This window comes from Oryza glaberrima, chromosome 6 (genome assembly GCF_000147395.1).
Source record: "Oryza glaberrima chromosome 6, OglaRS2, whole genome shotgun sequence".
In the NCBI taxonomy this organism is placed as follows: domain Eukaryota; kingdom Viridiplantae; phylum Streptophyta; class Magnoliopsida; order Poales; family Poaceae; genus Oryza; species Oryza glaberrima.
Window position 1 is genome coordinate 19090860 of NC_068331.1, and position 16968 is coordinate 19107827.

Sequence of the window (16968 nt, forward strand, 5' to 3'; positions counted from 1 at the left end):
CTCGATTCCTGGTTCTTCTCTCATCTGTTTCCAAGATACGGATCGGTTTCTCAATATAAGTCAGATCCTCTTGGACTTCTATCTGTTCAAGATTAGCTTCTTCGGTTGGTACCCTTAAACACTTTTTCAATTGCGACACATGGAACACATTATGGACTCCTGTTAGAGATTGAGGTAACTCCAACTGATAAGCGACCTCTCCTCTTCTACTGACAATCTTGTAAGGTCCCACGAAACGCGGTGCCAATTTTCCTTTAGTGTGGAAGCGATGAACTCCTCGAAGAGGCGTGACACGAAGGTACACATAATCTCCTTCATCAAAACTTAGATCTCTACGACGACTGTCGGCATAACTCTTATGACGGGACTGGGCCACACGCAATCTTTCTTGAATGATTTTTACCTTTTCTTCTGCTTCCCTTAGGATATCAGTCCCAAAAACCTGACGTTCTCCCGTTTGATCCCACAAAAGCGGAGTGCGGCACTTCCGACCATACAGCGCTTCGTATGGAGCCATCTGAAGACTAGCTTGATAACTGTTGTTGTACGAGAATTCTGCATAAGGTAAACTCTTATCCCAACTTCCACCGAAGTCTAAAGCACACGCTCTCAACATGTCCTCCAAAATCTGATTTACCCTTTCGGTTTGTCCGTCTGTCTGCGGATGATAAGCAGTACTAAAGTTCAGCTTAGAACCCATCTCTTCTTGAAGCTTCTTCCAAAACTGTGAAGTAAACTGACTACCTCGATCAGACACTATTTTCTTAGGGACACCATGCAAGCACACAATCCTTGCCATATACAGTTCCGCCAACCGACTTCCGGAATATGTTGTCTTTACTGGAATGAAATGAGCCACTTTGGTAAGTCTGTCGACTATCACCCAAATAGAGTCGTGGCCTGATGATGTTCTGGGTAGACCAGTGATGAAATCCATACCGATTTCCTCCCACTTCCATTCAGGAATCTTCAAAGGCTGCAGCAAACCTGCGGGCTTCTGATGTTCTGCCTTGACTCGCTGACAAACATCACATACTGCTACGTATTCTGCGATTTCACGCTTCATACTTGCCCACCAAAATCTTTCCTTGAGATCCTGGTACATCTTGGTACTACCAGGGTGAATGGAGTACAAAGTATCATGAGCTTCCTTCAGGATTGCATCTTTTAAACCTTTGTTGTCTGGGACGCAGATTCTCTCGCCCAACCATACAGTTCCTTGCTCATCTTCCAAGAAACCGATAGCTTTTCCTCTTCTCATATTCTTCTTAATTTCTTGAATATCGGGGTCATTAATTTGAGCTTCTCTAACTTGATCAATTAGAGTAGGCTTTGCTTCTAAGGCTGCAACAAAACCTCTACTAACAATTCCCAAATTTAATCTTTCAAATTCCTTGCATAACTCCAATGGCAACTGTCGTCCTTCCGTAGCATTGCAATAACCTTTCCTGCTAAGAGCATCTGCTACAACATTAGCCTTTCCCGGGTGATAATGAATTCCCATGTCATAATCCTTAATTAATTCCAACCACCTCCGTTGTCTCATGTTCAGATCTGGCTGAGTGAAGATATACTTTAAACTCTTGTGATCGGTGTACACCTCTGTACGAGTACCGAAAAGATAATGACGCCAAATTTTCAATGCATGAACCACTGCAGCCAACTCAAGATCATGAGTAGGGTAGTTCTTCTCATGCGGGCGTAACTGACGAGATGCATAGGCAACCACCTTCCCATCTTGCATCAGAACACAACCTAAGCCAAGCTTAGATGCATCGCAATACACCTGGAAACCCTTCTTTGGATCAGGTAAAATTAAAATAGGAGCTGATGTTAAGCGATTCTTCAGCTCTTGAAAACTCTGCTCACATTCTTCTGACCACTTGTACTTTACATCCTTCTGAAGCAGTCGTGTCATGGGCTTAGCAATCTTGGAGAAATTCTCTATGAACCTCCGGTAATAACCTGCAAGACCCAGGAAACTGCGAATCTCTGAAACTGTCTTCGGTTGTTTCCAGTTGGTTACGGATTCCACATTACTAGGATCAACGGCAACTCCTCCGGCTGATATGACGTGACCAAGGAACTTCACTTCAGACAACCAAAATTCACATTTGCTAAACTTGGCATACAACTGATGTTCTCGCAGCTTCTCTAGTGCAAGACGAAGATGTTCTTCATGCTCTTCTTTTGTTTGGGAGTAGATAAGAATGTCATCAATAAAGACCACCACGAACTTGTTTAGGTATTCCATAAACACCTTATTCATTAAGTTCATGAAGAAAGCGGGGGTATTGGTAAGTCCAAAAGACATAACAGTACATTCGAACAATCCATACCTAGTGGTAAAAGCCGTCTTAGGTATATCCTCTTCTTTAATCCTCAACTGGTGATACCCTGATCGAAGATCTATCTTGGAGAAAACGGTGGCACCTTTAAGCTGATCGAACAAGTCATCAATTCTGGGCAGCGGGTACTTATTCTTGATAGTCACATCATTTAATGCACGATAGTCCACACACATCCTCTGGGTATGATCTTTCTTTTCCACAAAAATAACTGGAGCTCCCCATGGAGATGAACTTGGTCTGATGTATCCCTTTTGAAGCAAATCGTCGACTTGCCTTTTGACTTCTGCCAACTCATTGGCTGCCATTCTGTAAGGTCTCTTATGGATCGGAGTTGTTCCGGGTATCAGATCTATTCTGAATTCAATATCTCTCTTAGGCGGCATACCAGGTAAATCGTCCGGGAACACGTCCGGGTATTCCTGTACTACGAGAATCTCTTCCAAAGCTATTTGGTTCAGACTTGACCTTAAAGACTCAGAGGACAGTGCATGAACTGTTACAACTCGACCATCATTGCTGGTGAGAGTTACTTTTCTGTTGGCACAGTCTATCACACCTTTATACCTGACTAACCAGTCCATCCCTAGGATGACATCAAGATCTTTGGATTCTAACAAGATAAGATTGGCCAGGAATGGCACTTCTTGAATTTCTATTCTGACAGAGGGGCTACGTTGCAAAGAGAGTACTTGATTACTCGGGGTACTAACCATCAAAGGACGTCTAAGATCTTCTACTTCCATCCCATGATTTCCCGCAAAACTCGTAGATAAAAATGAATGTGTAGCACCAGAATCAAAAAGCACTGTTGCAGGCACTGAGTTAACAAGAAACGTACCTAAAATCACATCTGGAGCACCTTGAGCTTCTGCAGCAGCAACATGATTGACACGAGCCTTTGGCGTAGGTGCGGTAAAGTTACTCTGGGTAGGGACAACCTTCACGCGTCGGGGCTTCGGACACTTGTCAGAGTAATGTCCTGGTTCACCACAGTTGAAGCATACTCCGGGCTTGCTGCCTTGCTCCTTCTTGGCAGGCTGTTGTTGGGTTGGAGCTGCCACAGGACGTGGAGCTTGATTTCGGATGTTGTTGCCAGCATTGTTGCTGAAGAACTGACGCTGCGGACGAACAACAGACGAAGAACCTCCTTGTGGCATGGACTGGGGTCCTAAAGTAAGACGCGGCCTCTGACTATTCCCTTGTTGTGCCTTGAAGTGAGCAATCCGACGTTTCTTCTGCTCCATGCGGTTGTACTTGTCCTCCTGACGAATAGCCTTATCCACTAACTTCTGGAAATCATGGTAATCCCCAGTCATGAGTGGGTAAGAAAGCTCATCATTAAGTCCTTCCAAGAACCTCTCCTGGCGCTCTTCATCAGTGCGCACATCTTCTGGAGCATAACGAGCCAGACGATTGAACTCGTGCAGATACTCGGTGACCGTGCGAGATCCTTGGGTGAGCGACCTAAATTCTTTCTTCTTGAGAGACACCACTCCCGATGGTATATGCGTCTTCCGAAAAGCAGCGGTGAATTCAAGCCAAGTGATAAGTTCAGCAGTAGTCCTGTTAAGGCGGAAGTGATCCCACCACTCAGAGGCAGGGCCATGCAGTTGGTGTGATGCAAATGAGACCTTCTCCTGATCGGTGCACTGAAGCAAATCCAACTTCTTTTCTATGGCGTGGAGCCAATCACCAGCTTCCACAGGATTAGTGGTGCTAGAGAAAGTGGGCGGCCTCACACGAAGAAATTCTGCTAACTTGTTCTGGGGAGGTGCGTGGTTATTTCCCTGATTCTGCTGGTTCTGGAGTTGCTGCATCATCATGTTCATAAGCTGTGCCTGTTGAGCCAGGACTTGAGCAAGTGTGGGGTTCTCTCCATTGTTGTTGTTGTTGTTGTTGTTGGGGCCATTCCCGTTGCTGCGAGTGAGCACCATCTGGCACAGGCAAGAGCACAGGAAGAGAAACCGGGAAAAACTACTTAGGACAGAGAATTAATTTTCCCACTAACTTAACTTTTATTGATCTTAACTGAGTTTCATTATTACAAAACTGAAGACTCTCTCACACCACTAAACTCACCAACTACCTAACACTCGAAAGCAAACAAACGCATGCACTTACATCCCACCACTGATGTAAACCACATGCAGGACCCACACACACAACCAAACTTAAACAAGCAAACTAACACAACGATCTAGGACAACGGCTTGACAAGGAACTCTAGGTCTTCCGGGCATCGGAGTTGATTGAAGGCTCGTTCGGCTCGTCTTCATCATCTTGAGTGGCTCCCCACTCGACCTTTGAATGGGTGCGCTTCGATTCTTCTCCTTCATCATCACTTATATTGACGACCGGAGGATCTGCTAGGGCTGGGGTAACTTCTTTCTCCACCACACGGACCTTTGGCGCCAATTGGTAGAGAGGGACGAATAGAGCTCTCTTCCTTGCGGTAAGACGAACCCTGGCCTTCTGCGGCAGTGCTTCCCCCTTCAATGCGGCTAGTTCTTTCTCCAAACGATCCACCTTGTCTTCTAGCTTGCAATTCTTTCCACGATTCCGGTCTTCACGATCTTGAGCTGCTAGCACAACCTCCGCGCGGGTCTCATCCATAGCCCACAGCATTTCAACCAAATGCCTTGTGGTAGCATCATTCTCAATCCCCTCAGTCTCAAGGTAGCTGCCACGGTCACTTCCCTGGGGTTGGCGAGGATGGTAGCGATACTCAGTGTCGGCCAACTGATCACTGTAGCGATCACGGAGCTCTCCTATGGCGATCCTTGCCACCTCCTGACATGCATGAATATAATTTCCCCCTCCAGCTTCGAACATCACTGATGGGATATCTTCACTATTACTGTTTAAGGTGGCTTTGACTCGACACTTCTCTTCATCCCGATCATGAGGAATCTGGGCATACATAGGGGCAGTCCCAAATCCTATGGCAAAGGACATCGTACGCAACTCCTGGACAAATCCCTCAACACCAAACAAGTACTCAGGCTTGTAGCGCGGCATCTAAAGACAAGTAAAAGGAGGGAGTTAAGACATTTGTCCAATTAATAGCACAAGTTTTTGGATTAATTTGAATAAATTTAGAAAATCCAGGTAAAAAGATAAGTAAATAAAGTAAACCCAGCTTGCAAGGTAAGTTGAAACAGGTGGAAACAAGATCACAAATTTTGCACTTTTGAACAACAGGTTTCAAAAGAAATAAAATAAAAGAAAAGTTGTAAAATCAATATGCTAAATTTATTTCATTGCAGCAAGATTAAATAGAACAACGTTGTAAAACTTTTGCTGGCAAATGAGTCATTAGTACAGTAATAGATGTACGGTACTAATAACACAGGAATAATAATAAATAATTTTTTTAAATGAGAACAATTAAAGGAATTATAAACTGCATGTGCCATTTGTTTGGTTTAATTAAAAGAGAAAGAGAGGAGAATAGTTCTATTTTTCCAATATTTTTAGAGGGCTTCTATGGGTAACCATTTGGCATAACCTAAGGTCAAGGAGGCTCTGATACCAACTTGTCACGCCCGGAATTTCTATCCAAAATTCCAAACGCTTACATGTGCGCGAACCCTCGTCCAGGAATCAGCCGAGGCACACAATAACAAATTGATAATAGAGTACAATTATTACTCTAATTAATAAGCGAATAAAATGTCATTACAGAGGTAGATAGTTCCTCTCAATCAATAAAGATCTAAGCAGCGGAAAATAAGATAAACGGCGCAGACGATTCCACTCCACAGGCAGCTTGACCAGGGCTACACCTAATCCTCCACACCATCAGCATCACTGTAGAACTCCTCCTCTGATGAATGATTGCAAGGTGAGTATATGACATACTCAGCAAGCCACGCAGCAAATATGCAAGTGCACAAGATAACAAAGGATGGCATAATAGGGTTTCATTTGCATAAACAGCATTTAATAAACATTTCAGAATTTAGTAAAACAGTTGAGTAATAATTAAACCATATTAATCCAACGCTATACAACATACCCTGTTGCATAGGCCCAACCATTCTGAACAACCAATCCCGGCTGCACAGTTCTATCTCCAAACCAGGAATATACCATTCCAAACCAGGAGCTAATCAAATTATTACCAGTCATAGTATCTTTTATTATGATGAGAGGTATGAGACTAATCACGAAAGACATTGTTAAACCCGCCCATAACCGCGGGCACGGCTATTCGAATAGCTTTACTCTGGCCAGAGGTGTACCACTGTACCCACAAGACACAGCCCCACGACATGTCACCATGCGCCTTGATACCACCACGGTACCTCAGAAAGGAGCTGTGATAGTACCCCTCGCACAACACAATCCACCACAGCGCACCGTTCCTGGATCATAATCACCCCCTTATAAACAAGGCATGGACTCCCCAGCGACCCCCGTGGGCTTATCTCCGCCACTTCTCAGTCTGGTGCCCCGCAATGAACCATGCTATACAAAAGGTAAAGCCGTTGCCCACGCTGGCTTGTGGTTGGCACGGTTAATGTTTCACAACCGAAACTCGTGAACCGGTCCTTAATTGTCATGAGCACGACCATCAAAACCATGTGCTCACAACCCACCATTAACAGGTTTTAGTAGGCAAATTAATTAATTAACCAATCATGATTAACCATCATGAGTTATCATTAAGCCATCATTGAATAATAGGGAGTCATAAGTTATCCCAATAGTGTGCTAATGTTTCTAAGCATGGCTAAGCAATCACATCTAATATCTAGCTGAACCAATATATAAAGCTCAACTAGTCAATTTATAAGAACCCAAGGTATCAAGGAATAAAGTAATCAAGAACAAAAGGGCTATAACAAACAATAGGTTAATTCCACCCAATGACATTCGAAAATAAATGCAATAGTTGAATAGAAACAATAGCTTTAAATGGGATCAACATGCTCAAAGGGGTTGTTTGGGATCTGTGTGACTTGCCTTGCTGGCCTTGGAACTCTTCAAATTCTTCTCCTGCGAAAACGGACTCTCCGGAAACGTCGGAATCTAAACAGAAAAGAGCAAAACACCAAAACAGCACATAAACAAGTATGAACAGTACATGTGGATATTTTTAACATGTAGATCTCAATTTTAGAAAAATTTAGAGACTTGAACCAACTAAATCCGAGCTAAGATGAATTAGTTATGAATTTTTAAAGATTAAAACGGATTAAAACACTTATATGGATTTTAATTGAATTATGACGCAATAATGAATTATTTTTGAAAAGGAAAAGAGGATTTATTGCGTCAGCGGCTAGGGCTTGCGGTGGACCGGGTGCACGGCGACGGTTCACGAGAACGGACGGCCGAGATCGATTCATTCAAAACGAACGGCCGAGATCGACCGGTCCACGGCCGGACCACAGCGGACGGCATCGGTGACGTCGGCGATGACGTCACCACCGGCGGCGACCGAACCGCGCGAGCTCGCCGGCGAACGACGGCGTGGCGGCGCGAACGGAGAGCACCTACGGGTAGCGGTCGGCACGGCGAACTCACCGGCAACCAAAGCGACGGCGGACGATGACCGGACGACGTCGGCGACGAGGAAGAAGCGGCGGCAACCTTCGGCTTGACGACGGCGACGATGTCCCGGCGGTCGACAGCGACGGCGGAGGGGTGGACGAGGACGGCGACGCGACGGCGACCACGACGGCGGCCTTCCCGAGCGACGGCGACGACTGGAGCGACGGCGGCGCACGGCTGGAGCGGCGGCGACGACGGCGGCGCGAGGACTCACGGCGCTAGGGCTCTACGGACGACGAGAGGCGAAGGCGAGGGTGGCGACGGGTAGCGGAGACACCGGGGATCCTTTTATAGGGGCAAGAACACGGCGGCGAAGGCCCACGGCGGCCGGCGACGAGAAGGAAAGTCTAGGGTTCGGAGGAGAGAGACCGATCCGATTCGAGATCGAATCCTCCGCTTTCCAAACGATTTTAGCCGAAGTTCCAAAAGGGAAAAGGTAGAGGAGATCGAGAAGATCATTTCCCCTCTATTGATTTCACCGGAAACGGAAAGGATCGGCCGGATTTGAAAAGAGACGGCGGCGGCGCGGCGCTAGGGTTTCGGGCGGCGGCGGCGCGAGGAAGACGACGAGTCTGACAGGCGGGCCCCACCTGTCAGCGGGCGAACGCGCGCGCGAGCGACGGCTGCGGCTGCGGACTGGGCCGACTTGGGCCGAGGAGGAGAGAGAGAAGGTTTTGGGCCGACTTTCGGCCCAAAGCCAAAAGAGACTTTTAAAAACCTTTTTCCATTTAAATTATTCATGAAATGCAATTCCATTTATTAAAAATACTTCCTTAGCTCAAATAAATCCCAGAAAAATCTAGAAAGTATAGAATTAAGCAAAGTATTTAATAAAATTTTATCTAGCCCCATTTTATATTGGAATTTATTATTTAAAATTAGATCTTCTCTTCTAGGCTTTTAAAATCAATTCTAATAATTCCAATTAAACAACAATTTATATATTTGAAATTTTTAGGGTGTGACATCTTGTCAGTTGCAGGCTCAAACTAACTGGCACACCCACATCTCACCAACCTTTGGACCTGCACTGGAGCTAAGCAGATCTTCCAGGCCGGTGTGTTTGATTTTTTCGCCAACAAGTGTTCGGTAGGAAGTGTCATTAACGTCCTTCATTAACGTCCTTCCCAGGATTTTCACTGCCTCCCCACCGTAATGCGACTTTCAAAATGGAATTATCATTTTTTTACAATACGACGATTAAAAGGGAACGGAGGGAGTATTACATATCATAAAAAGAGGCTTGTTAGCTCACATAGAAAGTGGGCTTTGCACCGAGCTCCGATCCATATGACGGAGGAACCTCCAAATCGGGCACCTGATTCTGTAAAAAAAATCGGTCGGTCAAATGTTGTAGTTGACCACCAGTGAAACATTAAGTTATACACGGTGAAAAAATTTAGTCACTGAAACATTAACTTTTTTTTTGTGAAACACAGTAAAGACACACGTCGAAACATGTTGCTATCACGTATGAAACATTGAGTATTAACAAACTGAAACATATTTTTTTTCATCAGAATATAATCATGCGATATCTTATTGTGAAGATTTGATTACAACGAACACAACGGTGTTATCGGATCTTAGATTAGATAAGTAGTTTAAGAGAAAATTAATTTTGAAGGATGCTAAATCCATGCATGCATGCATGGATAGAGAGGAGAGAGATTAGGGGAAAAAAATCGGCCGGTCAAATGTTACAGTTGACCACCAGTGAAAATATACATAGTGAAAAAAATTAGTCACTGCAACATTTAAATTTTTTTATAATGAAACACAGGCAACACACGTTAAAACATGTTGCTATCACGTACGAAACATTGAGTATTAACGGATTGAAATATTTTTTTTCATCAGAACATGATTATGCAATATCTTATTGTGAAGATTTAATTATAACGAATACAACAGTGTTATCGAATCATAGATTAGATAAGTAATTTAGGAGAAAAAATTATTTTGAAGTTGCTAGGAGAGAGAGAGTTAGGGCAAGTAGTTAAATAAATTTTACGAAACACTATGAATGCACACTTTGAAATATGTCGCTATCATATAGGAAACATTAAGTTTTAACGGTCTGAAACATATATTTTTCTTTTATCAAAATATAATCATATAATGTTTAATTGTAAAGATTTAATTGCAACAAATTCAATGGTACGATCGGATCGTAAATCGGATAAATAGTTTAGGAGAAAAATATTTAAACTGATGAGAAAAAAGATTAGTTAGTACTCATCTTGCATACATGCAGTAGTAAGGATCCTGATTTTTTTTCTCTTCAAATCGGGGTTCTCGCCATATATATGACCGTCCAGAGATTTCAGAGTTCGATTCTCACTAGCTGCACGCGCACAAATTAATGTCATGGAATTTGTGACCATGTAGAGCACTTGGCATTGGCATGGATTTTTTTTATATTTATGTTGTTGTTAAATATTAGTAAATCATTAAATGTTCAAGAATCATCAAAGATTAGCCCATCTAGTTAGATATTTGTCCAAAAGTCCCTAAAGTACCCGGCCGTTTGAGCTCATTGTTTTAAGCACTTAGAAATCACATGCAAGTTCTTTTCAGATTATTTATCCGATTATTGAAATAGATTATTTGTTCCATGCTTTAAAATACATTTCTTCTATTACATTATTTGTATCACTTGTTAAGTTATTTATTATGTTTATTTCTTAAATAGTTTATCCTATAGTCCACGGAATAATTCGCTCAATGATCTAAAATAAACAGGGTTATACTGTGATAGCGCTAGCCAGTGTAAATACATAGTTGGTGTGGTATAAGGTAGCCAATTAAAGAAGAATACTGTACACGTACCTTTATACGGACTTTGGTCCCCAAATCAATGTAATATAGCATTTCAGATACTGATATATACTACCTCCGTCCAAAAAGAATTTATTTTTACACTGTTTTTAACCAATGTTTAACCGTCCATCTTATTTGAAAAAAGTATTATTAGTATTTTATTTTTATTAGATGATAAAATATAAATAATAATTTATGTGTGACTAATTGCTTTTAAATTTTCTTATAAAGATTTTAAATAAGATTGGCAGTCAAACGTTGGATACGAAAACCTATAAATCCACTTAAATCGGGACGGAGTTATTTACAGGAGGGTTGGAGAAGTAAGTAGCTAGCGATCGTCGATTGACGTGATTGAAAAAAGAAAACGTAACTTAAGATTAAAAGAAGGGAGGATATATATGCGTGTACGTACGTACGTCGCATGAACCAACAACCCTGCTGATTGATTCGTCTCCAAACCTAATTTCTTCGTCACTTCGATCTCGTCCCTATTTGGTTGACCTATGGTTGACACGAGCAAGATCGATGCGACAGCTCTTGGGTTCATTTTTTAAGGGGAAATGTTTTTTCCCCTTTTATTTCGTTTATTGACCACAGTTCTTTTTTTAAAAACTCATGTACTTTTACTGGTGGAGAAACCATCTTTCGTCGGTCGGCCGAATTCCACAGTAGTCCCGATTGCAATAAAAATCGGGGCTAAAGATGATCTTTAGTCCCGGTTAAAAAGGGTAACGGGCATATTTGATCTTTAGTCCCGGTTCAAATACTGTCAGGGTTTGTCAGGCCACCCGGGATCTTTAGTCCCGGTTGGTAAGATCGTAACTTTAGTCCCAGTTGGTGCTATGAACCGGGGCTAAAGATCCCGGATCTTTAGCCCCGCTTCATAACACCAACCGGGACTAAAGTCCCACCCCTGTATATATGTCCTCTTCCTCCTCCAGCTGCCCGAGCAAGCTTTAATATTTCTTCAAAAAAGAGGGGAGGTGATGCCAAAATTTCTAGTGAATTTATTTTGGTGATTATATACAAATCGGATGTGCCTAAAAGGTTAGCAACTTCATCCTCCAATGTTTTTTTATCATATTACATTTGGAGCTATGTTTTGCACACTTTTTGACTCTAAAATTTAGTTGTAAGTTGATAAGAGATAAAATTTGTGTGGGGAAGAAAGAATATATAGAAATTTAGTTTATTTGCTAAAGAAGATTTTATAAAATAGTTGAGAAGGAAAATAAAGTGAAAGTTAATCTTAAATAATAGAAAACAAATTAAAATGAAAATTAAAAGAAGTACAACACATTAATATTAGTTTAAAACTTTAGAAATAGTAAATAAGAATTATTTGGTGTAATATTTTATAATTTTTGTATGAATAATGATATGTCACTATTGTATGACTGTTGAAAGAGTTTGTAATTATTTTATAATTATTGTATGACTGTCATTATTGTACGAATAATTATTTGTGTACGATTTTTTTTCATCTCATGTAGATTGATCGGCAATGGATGTACGCTGACCGGCGGTCCAAAGAGTTTATTGATGGCGTGTATTATTTTTTGAGAGTGACCGAAGCTAACAGGCATAAGGGTTTTATTTGTTGTCCATGCAATAAGTGTAAGAATCAGAAGAAGTATTCTGCATCCAGGACTATTCATTTCCACATGTTTAAGTCGGGGTTCATGCCAAGCTATAACTGTTGGACATCCCACGGAGAGCAAGGGGTTGAAATGGAAGAAGATGAAGTGGAAGACGACAATATTCCGGAGTTTGCTCAGTACGCCGGATTTGAAGGAAATCAAACGGGCGAGGAGAAAAGGGATGCTGATGGTAACGACGTTGCGGATGATCTTGGTCAGATTTTGCAGGACGCCAAGGAGGAGTACGAAAGTGAAAATGGGGCCCATAAATTGGACAAGATGTTAGAGGACCACAGAACGTCGTTGTACCCAGGTTGCGAGCAGGGGCACAAAAAGTTGGATACCACTCTGGAGTTCTTGCAATGGAAGGCAAAAAATGGTGTTAGTGACAAGGCATTTGGCGATTTATTGAAACTCGTCAAGAACATTCTTCCGGAGGGAAACAAATTGCCCGAGACAACGTACGAGGCTAAGAAGATAGTCTGCTCTCTAGGACTAGAAGTCCAAAAGATTCACGTATGTCCGAATGATTGTATCCTATATCGTGGTGAGGAGTACGAGAACCTGGAAGCATGCCCTGTTTGCAAAGCACTACGATACAAGATTAGACGAGACGATTCAGAAGAAGTTGACGGGCAGCTAACAAAGAAGAGAATTCCTGCTAAGTTGATGTGGTATTTCCCTATAATACCACGGCTAAGGCGTTTGTTCAGGAACAAGGGGAATGCTAGAATGATGCGATGGCATGCTGAAGAGCGTCAACAGGACGGGATGCTGAGACACCCCGTCGATGGTTCGCAGTGGCGAAACATCGACAGAAAATTTAAAGTCTTTGGAAAAGACACACGAAACATACGGTTTGGTTTAAGTATGGATGGCATGAATCCTTTTGGAGAGATGAGCAGCGGCCATAGCACTTGGCCCGTTACGATGTGTATCTACAACCTCCCCCCTTGGCTATGCATGAAGAGGAAGTACATAATGATGCTGATTATTATTCAAGGCCCCAAGCAACCTGGTAACGACATCGATGTGTACCTAAGACCACTGGTCGAAGATCTTAAACTGTTGTGGAAAAAGGAAGGTATCCCCGTGTGGGACGAGGACAAACAGGAGGAGTTTAACCTACGAGCGCTGCTGTTCGTAACCATCAACGATTGGCCTGCACTTAGCAACCTTTCCGGTCAGTCCAACAAGGGGTACAAGGCTTGCACTCACTGTATGGATGAAACAGAAAGTACGTATCTTAAGCACTGTAGGAAGGTTGTGTACATGGGTCATCGTCGATTCCTTGCTGCAAACCACCTGGTACGGAAGAAAGGCAAGCACTTTGAACATAAGACGAACCACCGTACGAAGCCTAAACATCGCAGCAGGAAAACAGTGTTTGCTATGGTTAAAGATCTTAAAGTAGTGTTCGTCAAGGGACCTGGAAGCCAGCCTATAGAGAGCGAAGATGGTCACGCGGAGATGTGGAAAAAGAAATCTATATTTTGGGAGTTACCCTATTGAGAATTCTTGGACGTCCGCCACGCAATCGACATCACTAAGAACCTTTGCGTAAACCTTCTTGTCTTCCTAGGTGTATATGGAAAGTCAAAAGATACACTGGAAGCACGTAATGATCTGAAGCATATGGAACAACGCGGCGACCTTCACTCGGAACCAAAGGAGAAAGGAAGCCATTACTTGAGTCCAGCCAGCTACACTCTTAGCAAGGCAGAGAAGGAAAGTATGTTTGAATGCTTGGAGAGCATAAAGGTACCGTCTGGATACTTCACGAATATAAAGCGAATAAAAAGCACGAAGAAGAAGAAGTTCACAAACCTAAAGTCTCATGACTGTCACGTGTTGATGACACAACTGCTACCAGTTGTAATAAGGGGTATCCTTCCAGATAATGTCCGGGCAACAATAACAAAGCTCACAAACCTAAAGTCTCATGACTGTCACGTGTTGATGACACAACTACTACCAGTTGTAATAAGGGGTATCCTTCCAGATAATGTCCAGGCAACAATAACAAAGCTATGTGCTTTCATAAACGCAATTTCACAGAAGGTCATCGATCCGGATAGATTAGAAGCCCTTTAGAATGATGTGGTGCAATGTCTTGTCAGTTTTGAGTTGATATTTCCACCGTCATTTTTCAATATAATGACGCATCTGCTTTGTCACCTTGTCAAAGAGATCGGTATTCTCAGGCCTGTGTACCTACACAACATGTTTCCTTTCGAGAGGTACATGGGCGTTTTGAAGAAGTATGTTCGTAACCGTGCTCGTCCAGAGGCAAGCATCGCCAAGGGGTATGGAACAGAGGAGGTCATCGAATTTTGCGTAGAATTTACTGAAGACCTTCGCCCAATCGGGATACCTGAATCACACCATGAAGGGAGACTACGGGGAAAGGGAACTCTCGGAAGGAAAGCAATAATGACGGTAGACAACAATTTATTCCGTAAATCCCATTTCACGGTTCTGCAACAATCTTCATTGGTAGCTCCGTACATCGAGGAGCACTTGGCTCTAGTTCGCGCTAGAAACATCGGTAAGTCCGATGCATGGATTACACGGCATCACATTGATACTTTCCCCGCGTGGCTACGACAACATCTCATGGGTAACGAGACAATCAACTAACAACTGGCCTTCCTGGCAAGGGGACCATCTGGCTCGATCGTGATATTCCAAGGATATGAGGTCAATGGGTACACATTCTACACGAGAGCCCAAGACATGAAGAGCACGAACCAAAACAATGTTGTTCATATTGATGCCATGGGACACGATGGAAAAACTGGCACGTAATACGGTGCCATCGAGGACATATGGGAACTTGACTATGGTCCTCTCAAGGTCTCTCTGTTTCGGTGCCAATGGGTTGGGTTGACTGGTGGAGGCGTAACGATTGATGACAGTGGGATAACAACAGTTGACCTTAACAAGGTTGGATACTCGGACGAACCTTTTGTCTTTGCCAATGATGTAACGCAAGTCTTTTACGTGAAGGACATGTCTAGCAAAGGAAAGAAGGGCAGAGGGCCTGACGAGCCGAAGCGTCACGTGGTTCTCCCAGGCAAAAGAAAAATCGTCGGAGTTGAGGACAAGACTGACGAGGACTACGATCAGTTGGATGGGCAACCCCCTTTCACGGTGACGATTGACCCTAGCATCCTCCTATCAAATAAAGACACCCCTTACTCACGTAGCGATCACAAGGAGGGAACAATAGTGAGGAGAAAGTACGTGCGGTCAACCGTCACCGCCGATGTATTGCCGTAATTATTGTGTACACGATGTAAACTATTTTGGATGTATTGATTATCCATATAAATCAATTGTTGTATGGCATATGTTAATTACGTACGATTATTAGAATTCTTAACAATTTTAAATCATGCATATGCTAGTTATATGCGATAAATAGAATTTTTAAAAGTTTTAAATCATGCATGTGGCATTTACATATGTTAATTAGAGTTTTTAACAATTTAATATCATGCATATGCTAATTATATATGATTATTAGAATTTTTATTAATTTTAAATCATGAATGTGGTATGTACATATGTTAAAGTTTAATTTTTAACAATTTAATATCATGCATATGCTAATTATATATGATTATTAGAATTTTTATTAATTTTAAATCATGCATGTGGTACGTACATATGTTAAAATTTAATTTTTAACAATGCATATGCTAATTATATATGATTATTAGAATTTTTATTAATTTTAAATCATGCATGTGGTATGTATATACATATGTTAATTACAATTTTTAACAATTTAATATCATTCATATGCTAATTATATATGATTATTAGAATTTTTATTAATTTTAAATCATATATTTGATTATTACGTTTTATCCACTTAATTTACTACAGACAACAATAATTTTTCGAAGTAATTGTCATTAATTTTTCGACTTTAAATAATTTTAATGCATTATTTTCTATTTTAAAAACACATATGTAATGAAAATCAATATTCAATGCGTTTATCAGTGGTCCCGGTTCTTAACCCTAACCGGGTTTAAAAAGAATTTGGAAATAGCAGGAAAATATCTTTAGTCCCGGTTGTTCTTACGAACCGGGACTAAAAATTTAGGGGTATATACATTCCCGATGCGCGCCCTCGTCATCTCCACCAACACTTAGAAGTTTTTTCCCCGATCGATCTCTCTCGGCTTCTCCTTCGCCGCCACTGCCTAAGGCATCCCCGTGCCGACGCCGCCGTCGTATCTCGCCGTTGTCTCGCGGGCGTCATCGTCGCCGCCTCCGCCGCCGCTGCATCTCTGGGGTGAGAGCCACCGCCGCCTCCCTCTCTCTCTCTCGACGACCTTGATCTCTCTCTCTCTCTCCCAAACCGCCGCCGGCCGCCTCGTTGCCGATGCCGCCGCCGACATCGTCGCGGCCGAACACGACTCCGCCTCCCGATGATGCCGACCCCAACCTCGATGCGGCAAACATGAACTTAACAAGAATGCAAACATGAACTTAACGTACGTTAACGTGAACGAACGTGAACGAACGAACTAGGTGAACTTAACGAGAACGCGAACGTGAACGATCGTGAATGAAAC